The sequence below is a fragment of the Jaculus jaculus genome, unplaced genomic scaffold, assembly GCF_020740685.1.
Source record: "Jaculus jaculus isolate mJacJac1 unplaced genomic scaffold, mJacJac1.mat.Y.cur mat_scaffold_44_1_1196519_arrow_ctg1, whole genome shotgun sequence".
Classification (NCBI taxonomy): Eukaryota; Metazoa; Chordata; class Mammalia; order Rodentia; family Dipodidae; genus Jaculus; species Jaculus jaculus.
In genome coordinates, this window is record NW_025423497.1 from 347,373 (window position 1) to 357,091 (window position 9,719).

At 43.4% G+C, this 9,719-nt stretch overlaps 1 pseudogene; it reads right to left on the bottom strand.

The window, feature by feature from the left end:
• Positions 1 to 383: 383 nt before the first annotated feature.
• On the bottom strand, positions 384 to 1,112 carry LOC123457403 (annotated as a pseudogene).
• Positions 1,113 to 9,719: the final 8,607 nt, after the last annotated feature.

Sequence of the window (9,719 nt, forward strand, 5' to 3'; positions counted from 1 at the left end):
TTTTGGCTTGTTTCATGTTTGATTCTGTGGGAGGCAACAGAAAACAGCTAAGCAGGATATAGAAAAACCAGCCATGTATGATAGTAATGAGCACATGGCCCTCTTCTGTAAAAAGTCTTCATAGATGCTGTGTTATGTTTTAATGTCCATGAACCTAAGCTACTCATGTGCAGCTAGGTGGATGGGAATTGGAGTAGCATTCATGATTTCTATCTACATCATCATATGGATGTATGCTTAATAAAAGTAGTTACTTTAAAACAAACTAAAAAAAAAAAAAAGAAAGAAACAGGGATAGATTCTACTGTACCCTAAAAACAAGGTTTTGCCTTCTCCTGATTAGTTTGTCAGTGTAAAACTGCAGCTTTAAACCATTGGCCACTTCAGCTCTCTGCTGCCACCTGCAGGTACTTCACGGCGTGTCCCTAGATATGAAGCCGCACCAGAGCCCAGGACAGGGGCGCCTGGATGTGTGCAGCCTGAGCTCAGAGAAGCCAGCCTGCTCCAGGACCTTCCAGCTCTTTCTGGTGAGGTTACATCCATCAAACACTAGGTAGCAGACATGATCCAGGACCTGTTGCCAGAAGTAATTCCATGTGGAGTGATCAGCAGCTACATGCTCCATGAAATAAAACGCCCCTCCAGGCCTGAGCACCCGGAGCACCTCGCAGAATCTGTTCCGGGCTCTCCACCGAGCACAGCACCAGGAGCCATTGGCCACTTGGTGCATGTCCTTCCCCGCCGCCACCACGAAGCACTCAAACTGCAGGTGCCGGCTTTCGGCAATGCTCTTGAATAAGAACTTCTCAAAGTTGGGGTTCGGGTCAACACATGCCACCGTGCAGCGGATAGAACTTGGAGTTGGCCCCGGTGCCACAGCCCACCTCCAGCAGGGAGAGCTTCCCGGAGGGACCCCCGAATTCCTGCAGGTTGATGAAGAGCTCCCGCTTCCTGCCGGCCATCTGCTCATCGTACATCACCGTGAACTGTGACAAGAAGTGGGGGAACAATTTTTTGCATATCTAGCTCCACAAGCCCAGAAAATGGAGCACGTAAACAGGGAGGGCCAGGATGCGGACAGCCAGCTGGAGGATTGAGAGGGCGAGCTCCATCTCCCTTTTTTTTTTTTTTTTTTTCCTGACAGTATTTCACTCTGTAGCCAGGTCTGACCTCTAAGCATCTTGCTTTATAGACCTGTACTCTCAGTGCCGGCTCAGTAGCCTTTGGGGAAGTGAACTGCCAAGCTCAGGCTGAGGCTGGCACTTGGCATGAGCCAAGGAACTATCTGCAATTCTGCCTTCTTTACTCCACCTTGTCCCCTTGCATGTAACTCTCAGTGACAGATTGTGGGAGCATGCACGGTATTTCTCAATGTGTCTCCACTTTAGGGTCCTTGCATGCATCCAGAGTCCCAGAGCACAAATAAAGAATTCCCAGGGGGAGAAAGAGAGACACCTATAGACTTGAGGTTCAGAGTTGGTAACAGATGTGGATAATAAGACACAGTTGGTAAACGTTCAGACTACAGGTAGGCCCCAAGGCTAGTCAGTGTGTGCAGGGAGGGTGGACTCCTCTGCTCCCCTACTTCTCTCAGCTCCAGGTGTCAGATATGTTTTTACACTTTCCATAAGACTGGGCGCTTTCTTTCACATCTTTCTTTGGTCTGGTGTATAGAGAAAATGCTGGGTTCATCTGGAGATATGGTTCAGAAGCTGGGAAGATTGTGCTGAGGCTATTTCCTTCAGTGCCTGCACTAACTCCCGGGCTTGGTCCTGATGCAAGGGGCTGTCCTACATTTGGCTGAAGACAGGACTACTGCTGGATTTGACAACAGGTCCATTGCTGGACTTGAGTGTAGGTCACTTAGGGTTGGTGCAGGGGAAGCCATAGGCTTAGAGAATCAAGGAGATAAGGGAATGTGGACTTCACATCAAACCATGCTTGTAGAAAATGTAGCCCCAGGTTCTTTGGGAGTTTCTGCGAATTTATCCCTTTATACATTTACGACACTTTTCTTGTTTAGCTTTTGAGGCATAATGTAAATCTGTAGGAAAGGCTGGCCGGAAACTCCCACCAGGTCTCTGTCTTTATGTATTTTGTGTGACACACTGCATTGGATTAGAGTTGTTTCCATGAGTGTGGATGAATGAGTGCATACTGGAGCACCAGCAATTTACCCATGGCAACGACTACAGAAAATAACCCCTGTCCATCAACAACCACTGATTGTCACTAGCTCCTCAGGGAGGTTTGGGTTACTTGAATCCCTCCCTCCCTGTGATGGAATATTGATGAGCTAATCTTGTGCAGGTTTCCATAGCTCCTGTGTGTTCATGAGCACAGTGGGTGCCTTGTCCAGATGACAGTGTTCTACAGAACTCCTGGTCCTCTGATTCTCAAATTCTTTCCTCTCCCTCTTGCATGATGTGCCCTGCTTCCTGGAGGGAGTGATATACATATTCTATTTAGGACTGAGGTCACAGGGGTCACCTATTCCCAGAATCTTGAAAAGTCTCGAGTCTCTGCATTAAATGCTGCTCACTGTAAGAACAAGTTTACCGGCATTAACTTATTGGTATAAATTTGAATACTTAGAAAGCATCTATTTTATTATGTAAAAGTGAAAATATGCTTATAAACCTTATATTGATGATCTAGTTTCAAAAATGATTTTGTGTAAGATGTGTAATTCTAGAATTATCACTATACCTAGGTGCAAACTATTCAACAGTACACTATTAACAAAAAGAAAGATGTTAGCCCCAACATCATCAGGTACAGTCACTTAGGCTAGAATTACTGTGAACCTGAGGAAGATTAACAGTGCCATATGTATGTATATGTATATGTATATGTATATGTATATGTATGTGTATATATATATATATATATGTATATATATAAAAGCAAAGTAATGAACTATCTATTTTGAAATAAAGGCTTTTCAAAACACTGTCCTTTGAAAACTGATTATTTATTGACATGTACAAGTCTGAAATGTGATCCCTATCTCACTCAGTATAAGTGCATCAAAGGTCTAACTTTTTTTTTTTTTTTTTTTTTGGTTTTTCAAAGTAGGGTCTCGCTCTGGTCCAGGCTGACCTGGAATTAAGTCTGTAGTCTCAAGGTGACTTTGAACTCATGGCAATCTTCCTATCTCTGTCTCTCGAGTGCTGGGACTAAAGGTGTGCGCCACCGTGTTTGGCTAAAAGTTCTAACTTTTTAAAAGATCTTAAATGATAGTCAAGCATGATGGTATATTCTGTTAATACCAGCACTTTGTCAGTTTTGTGCAGTGTTTTGCTTGTTTGTTCCAGTCTAATTTCAGTATATGTGCTGTTGAAGCAAGCACTTATGCCTTATCTTACAAAGCAAACCTGTGAAATGGTAATTGGGTTCTGACCTTCCCCTGCCTGAAGCACAGGCCTAAGTCTTGGGGCTTTCCTCGTTTTCGCTGTAGACAGGGCTGAATGCTTTTCACTAAGTGACAGAGGTCACAGGGGAAGGCTTTGGATAATCAGGGACAGAGGAATAAGGCATTCAACCCACACCTTCCCAGGGGACATGCGACCTTCTCTGGGTATGTCAGTGCTTCTGGATATTAGTCCCTTAATCCTTTCCCTGTTTATGTGATGGGTGGGGGGAGGAGCAGTGTCTCATTCTATAGCCAAGATTTATCTGGAGCTCACAGCCCAGACTTGCATGAGGATTGCATCAATCCTCTCACTTTGCCTTCCATTACTGATATTTACACACGTGGTCCATGTCCTTGACCCCTTTTGTTCCTCATATCTGTCTCTGTCTCTGTTCTCCATGGCTTACATGTATGACAATAAAAATCAGTGTGAAGCCTTGTTTGGAAATGCTCTTGTGCTGGTTGGGACCCCACTCAAATAGATGCTTAGCACTGAATACAAAAAATGAAGAAATTAGGGTCAGCTGTGCTTATAGGTCTCACCTCTTCCTGTTTCCCTTCTGATCCTCCTAGATGTTCCCCCATCCATGTCCTGTTAAGGTGAAACATGGGAGAGGACCAAGACCTGGGTTCAGTTTCACTTCCAAACAAGCCATGGTTCTGCAGGTTCATAACCCAGCCCCTGTTGAGGTTCAGGAGAGAGAACCACAAGGTACAGACCAGCCCAGGTCTAGAGATATTTCAAGGCCAACTTGGGCACCTAGTGAAACTCTTCTTTGAAATAAACAAAAAACAGTTGTGTACATTTCACTGATATAACTGAAAGGGGTACAGTTAGGGTGACTGGACCCCTGAAAGTAAGAAAAGGGGGGCCAGGAAAATCTTCACTTTATAGAAATCAAGAATGATCTGTCTTTTCACTCTTGCCTAATATTCTACACCTGTTTTCCTGAAACAACCAGGATTCGTCCTGGGCGGGAGGTCTTTCATAGGACTTAAACATTGTGGTTGGTCAAATTCGGTGCCAGGAACTTGGTGTCAGGGTAGCCTGTTCCTGAGACAGCCCCTAGCCCGTATGAACCAGATGTCCCTCTGGTTCACCTGACCAGAAGACAGCCCACCACCCTAGCTCTTACTCTCTACATGGGCTCATTTACCCCCTCCAGCTCCCCACATGGCAGGAACTCCTTGAACCTTCTTTCTCTCTTTTGAATTTTTCCAGCCCTCCCCCCTCCATGTACCTCTACCCATGTGGGTGCCTTTCCTTGGCTCTCTACTTCCATCAACAAATGTAATAATTTAACAGTTATATGTCTCAGCCTTTTTTTTTTTTTTTAAATGAGACTAGCCAAAGACTGGCTTCTTCTTTTCTTTTTTCAAGAGAGTGAGAGCAAGAGTGTGTGTGACAGAGAGTTGGCATGCCAGAGCCTGCAGCTACTGTAATTGAACTCCATATGCTTGTGCCGTCTTGTGTCTATGTGTGACCTTGTGTGCTTGTGTCACTTTGTGTTTCTGGTTTACGTAGGAGGTGGGGAGTTGAACTCGGGTCCTCAGGCTTTACAGGCAAGCACCATTACCACTATGCTATCTCTCCAGCACCATAGTCCTTTTTATTCAATTTTTTGATTAAACTTAGAATTAAACCTAGGGTTTGGTGTTCATGAACTTGAATGGTCCCCTAACATCCTGTTACAGAGCACATCTTTAACAATGTCCTTGCCTTGTGTTCATTCCCATCAACTCTTTGTGGCATCTCAGACAAAGCAATTCTCACTCTGCAATTAATTTGTTTTCCTCTTTTTAAATATTTTTTAAAATTTTATTTACATGAGATAGAGTGAAAGAGAGAGAGATTGGGCTTTTCAGGGCTTCTAGCCATTGCCTATGAACTCCAGATGCATGTACCACCTTGTGTATCTGTCTTATGTGGGCCCTGGGGAATCGAACCTGGGTACTTTTTCTTTGGAGACTACTGCCTTAACTACTAAGTCATCTCTGCAGCCCTAGTTATTTTTTTCCCTTCTCACAAATAGAATGATGCTCCTACATGATGGCCAGTGTAGTGAACAGCAGCACGGCAAGTGTGAGGAGTTTCATTGTAAAGAGCAGAGCTGCTATTTAGGACTCCTCTAGGACTCTGAAACCCAGAATAAGAGTAGAATAAGGGAAGGGTTAGTTTGCGGCATAGTAAGGGAAACTGATGCCAGGAGTTGGGTATTTATTGTGTGAGTTTTCCATTGCTTGCCACCATGGGAAAATAGGCCAGTTTCTTGATTATCACAGGTTGCAGGGGGCTGTGTCTTTACAGTGCACATCAGGTTCTAAAACACATGGGAGAGGCATTGGTCAGTGGTGCTCCGCAGTCTCTGAGGATGGCTATGAGGGACTAAGTGGTCTGTGGATGGAGGATCTGTGTGAGCAATGCAGGCCTTATAGGTTTAAGGAAGAAGTCATGGTGGGAAGGAGAGTATGGGAGACTAACTTAAGAAATAAGGGACCAAGGCTTAAAGGTCAGTGCCTACAGAAGGTGATTTCCTCAGGTAGGATTTGTCTCACTGTGAAAGCATGTTAGGGTCACAGTGGTTAGTCAATGGTCTCACAGCAGACAGTTCATAGAAAACATTGAGAAAGAGACTATTTTCAGGGTGTCTGAGACTGAAGTTCCTTTATCAGGAAGGAGGGATGTTTTAGGTATGAAGGGTGAAGTCATGATCTACAGGAAGAATAAGGAGAATGGAACAGGCAAAAATTAAGAGGACATAAAGAAGCCCATCAGTTTGGAGTCTCCTTGAAGTCTCTTGTGAGCTGAAAACCAGGAATTCCAGCACCATTGGAAATATTTTCTTTGAAGGTTACCTGTGTATAAACAATAATCCTTCTGAATACTTCAAGTAATAATGTTATTCTAGTAAGAGTTTTGCTTAAGGCATAAGCTGACCTGACATTTAGATGTGACCTTATTAATTTTCTAGATGGAAACTTAAATATTTTAGACTTTTCTGTGAAACATGGTGCAGGGAGATTATGGGAGGACACTTTATGATCTCGGTATTGTGGGTTTGTGCCTGGTTTTCTATGCCAGAGGCAGGTAGCTGTAACCAATGTGACTACGAAACCCTGTTCACTGGCTCCCCACTGTCGGTGTCATTTGGCTTCTATGTTCTGTCCCCCAGTATCCTCTGTCCTCTCTCCTCCTGTAACTCTCCTATCTAATATCCAGGCTATTGTAACCTTGTGCCTGTGTAAGTTCACACACAGACAATGTTACATCTTTTCTTAGGTTATAAAGTTTTATTATATCTCACATTAACCCAGAACTCCTCTTTGTTTCCTTGTGATTGAAATTTTAACAATGCTGTTCCTCTTCCCAAACTTCTAGATCCTATCCTGTGTTGAATAGCCAGTATGCAAGCTGGAAAAAAATATGTGCTGAGAACCATCAACCATGATGCCCTGCCTTTATCTTGACCCAATACTACTGCATCCTGTGCTGCAGCTAGAAATTTTGCTAAGCCAGACTGTGGATATAACCTCCCTCTTAAGCTAACAGCTTTGCTCTTCTTTTTAACCTGCTTATTAATGAAGAATATCCTGTGTATATCTTTAGTCATGTAGCTTTAAAACTTAAAGCCCACCAACAATGCAAAGAACTCAAAGTGATATCAGACTGCCCACTAAAAGGCCTATAAAAACTCACATCCATCAGAGGTTGTGGATGTGGAATTTGGGAGTATTAACTCTCTTCTGCCAATATATAATAGATCTGAGTTCTCTAGCCTCTCTAAGTAGCACTCTAATGATTTGACCCTAAGTTATTTTCAACATTGCTTACCTTAAACTCTACCTGCCACTAGCCTTGAGGGTGCCACTCACCATGCCGTGGCTAATCTGTCACTGGTCTGGGGGCATGTTCCGTCAACAAGCAGAGGTGTAGGAAGGCTTCAGGGTGACACTTAGTGTTGGAGCCTGTGGTGGTATGGATCCAGATTCATGGGTGCTTGTAATTTGTGTGCATGGTTTTAGGACTGAGACTTAATGCCTGGACATGGGGCCTTTAGGAAATGATGACTGCAGCAGAAGTGTAGGGTAGCTTGGGAAGTTGGTTTAACCAGATAGTGTCAGAGCTGAATGGAAGGGACTTTGGTTAGCCTGGATTGTCAAGCCTCCTCCTCAGGGAAGCTGATCCTTCCTCTGTTCCCTGAACCCTCTTGCATCCCCTCAGTGAGGCACAGCCTGAGCTCAAGGCCACAGCCCAGTCAGAAGCCTGCTATGTGCTTCTGCTTCATTCGGGGCCAGTTACCTCTGCATCTATAATTTCTGTGTCTCTAAATCTCTGTGACTCTCTCTTTAACTGTCCTAATATAAGTGTATGGGTGTGACTGCACTATGTACTGTCACTGGCTCATCTGTCTCTAGTATCTCAGTTGTTTTCAGAGCCTATTACTTTTGAAGACTTTTCTTAAAGACCTGGGGCCACTTGGTCAGGGCCTAGAATCAGGATTGCCACTTCCTGACTTGACCTTGACTAGGCAGTGGCCAAAGAGATTTTGTGGAAAAAGTGTAATGGTAGAATTATCACCATCACTAGGTGCAAATTATGCAACAGAACAGTAATAACAAAGCAACAAGATATTGGCCCCAAGATAGTCACACAGGCTGTAACTATTGTGACCCAGAAGTGCACTCAGTCATATGAATAAAAACAAAATGTTAAGTGATTATTTTGAAAAAAAGACAAGCCTTTCAAAAGAGTGATATTTTTACATGTGTAAGTCTGTACCTTGATCCCTATCTCTCACTCAGTACACATGGATCAAAGAACTGACATTTTTATAACCTTAAATGTTAGTCTGCATGGCAGTGCATGCCATTCATCACAGCACTGAGGAGGCTGAAGTCAGAGGATCACTGAATTTGAAGCTAATTTGTGCTTGTATTAGATGATTCTTTAAAGACAAAAAAGGTCTTATATGTCAGAAGTACTGAAGAACTACATGAAGAAACCACATGAAGGTACAGCCATGGGCATTGACTTTCTGAAAAAGGCAAAAATGCTCTGGCAACAACTGTAAGAGTGGAGCAATACAGCTGGCCATGATAACACATGTCTGTAATTCAACAGAAGATAAGAGAGTCAAGGTTGTCCTCAGCTACGTAGTGACTTCAATGCCCACCTCGGGTGTGTGAGATCATTTCTGTAACAAGACATGTAAAAGAGCTGAGAACTCTGAATGCATCATCAATTTATAGGATAGGTAAAAGATAATGCCTGAGTAAAAAATGTTCCTAAGGAAAGATTGAGAGTATGTATGTGGGAGTGTGTAAAAATATGGAATATTGGCCAGAGAGATGGCTGAGTAATTAAAGACACTCACTTACAAAGTCTGATGGTCAGGTTCAGTTCCTCATTACTAGCCAAAAGCCAGATGCACAAAGCGGCATATAAATCTGCACTTGTTTGCAGTGGCAAGAGGTCCTGGTGTATCAATTTCCTCACACTAATTCTGTGTATTTTCATGAAAATAAATAAAAATATAAAAACTATGGAATACATTAAAATTTTTTTGTCATTTCTGGGAAAAAACCATTCTAATGTTTTCTGTATCATTTCTATTTTAGCATTTGTACTGCCTTTACAGAGAAAACCTGTGCAATAGTTGTTGGGTTCTGACCTTACTCTTCCAGATACTCAGGCCTAAAAGGTGGGGCTTTCTTGGTTTTCCCTGTGGTCAGGGCTGCTGCTGGCGCTGCATACTGTTCATTGAGTGACAGAGATCAGAGGGGAAGGCTTTGGATACTTGGGGATAGAGGAATGAGGTATGCACTCAAAACTTTCCCAAGAAACATGGCCTCCCTGGTTCTCTGTGTGTTCTTGTGCCTCTGGATGTTTTCCCCCTCTGTGTTTTCCCTGTTTCCTTTTCTCTTTTTTCAGGCAAGTATGTCATGTAACCCATTATGTAGCCCAGGCTTGCCTAAAGCTTACAGCAATCCTCTGCCTCCTGCCTTCCAGTACTGAGACTTACACATATGAGCTCCAACCTCCAGCTACCTGACACTTCTCCCTTGTGGTGGTTTGATTCAGGTGTCCCCCATAAACTTAAGTGTTCTGAATGCTAGGTTCCCAGCTGATGGAGATTTGGGAGCTAACACCTCCAGGAAATAGTGTATTATTGGGGCAGGCTTATGGGTTTTGTACCTAGTTTTCCCTTGCCAGTGTTTGTTACGCTCTTCTCTTCCTGTTGTCCACTTGATATTGGCAAACTTGGAGCTTCCCCTCAAGTCTGTAAGCCAAAATAACCCTTCT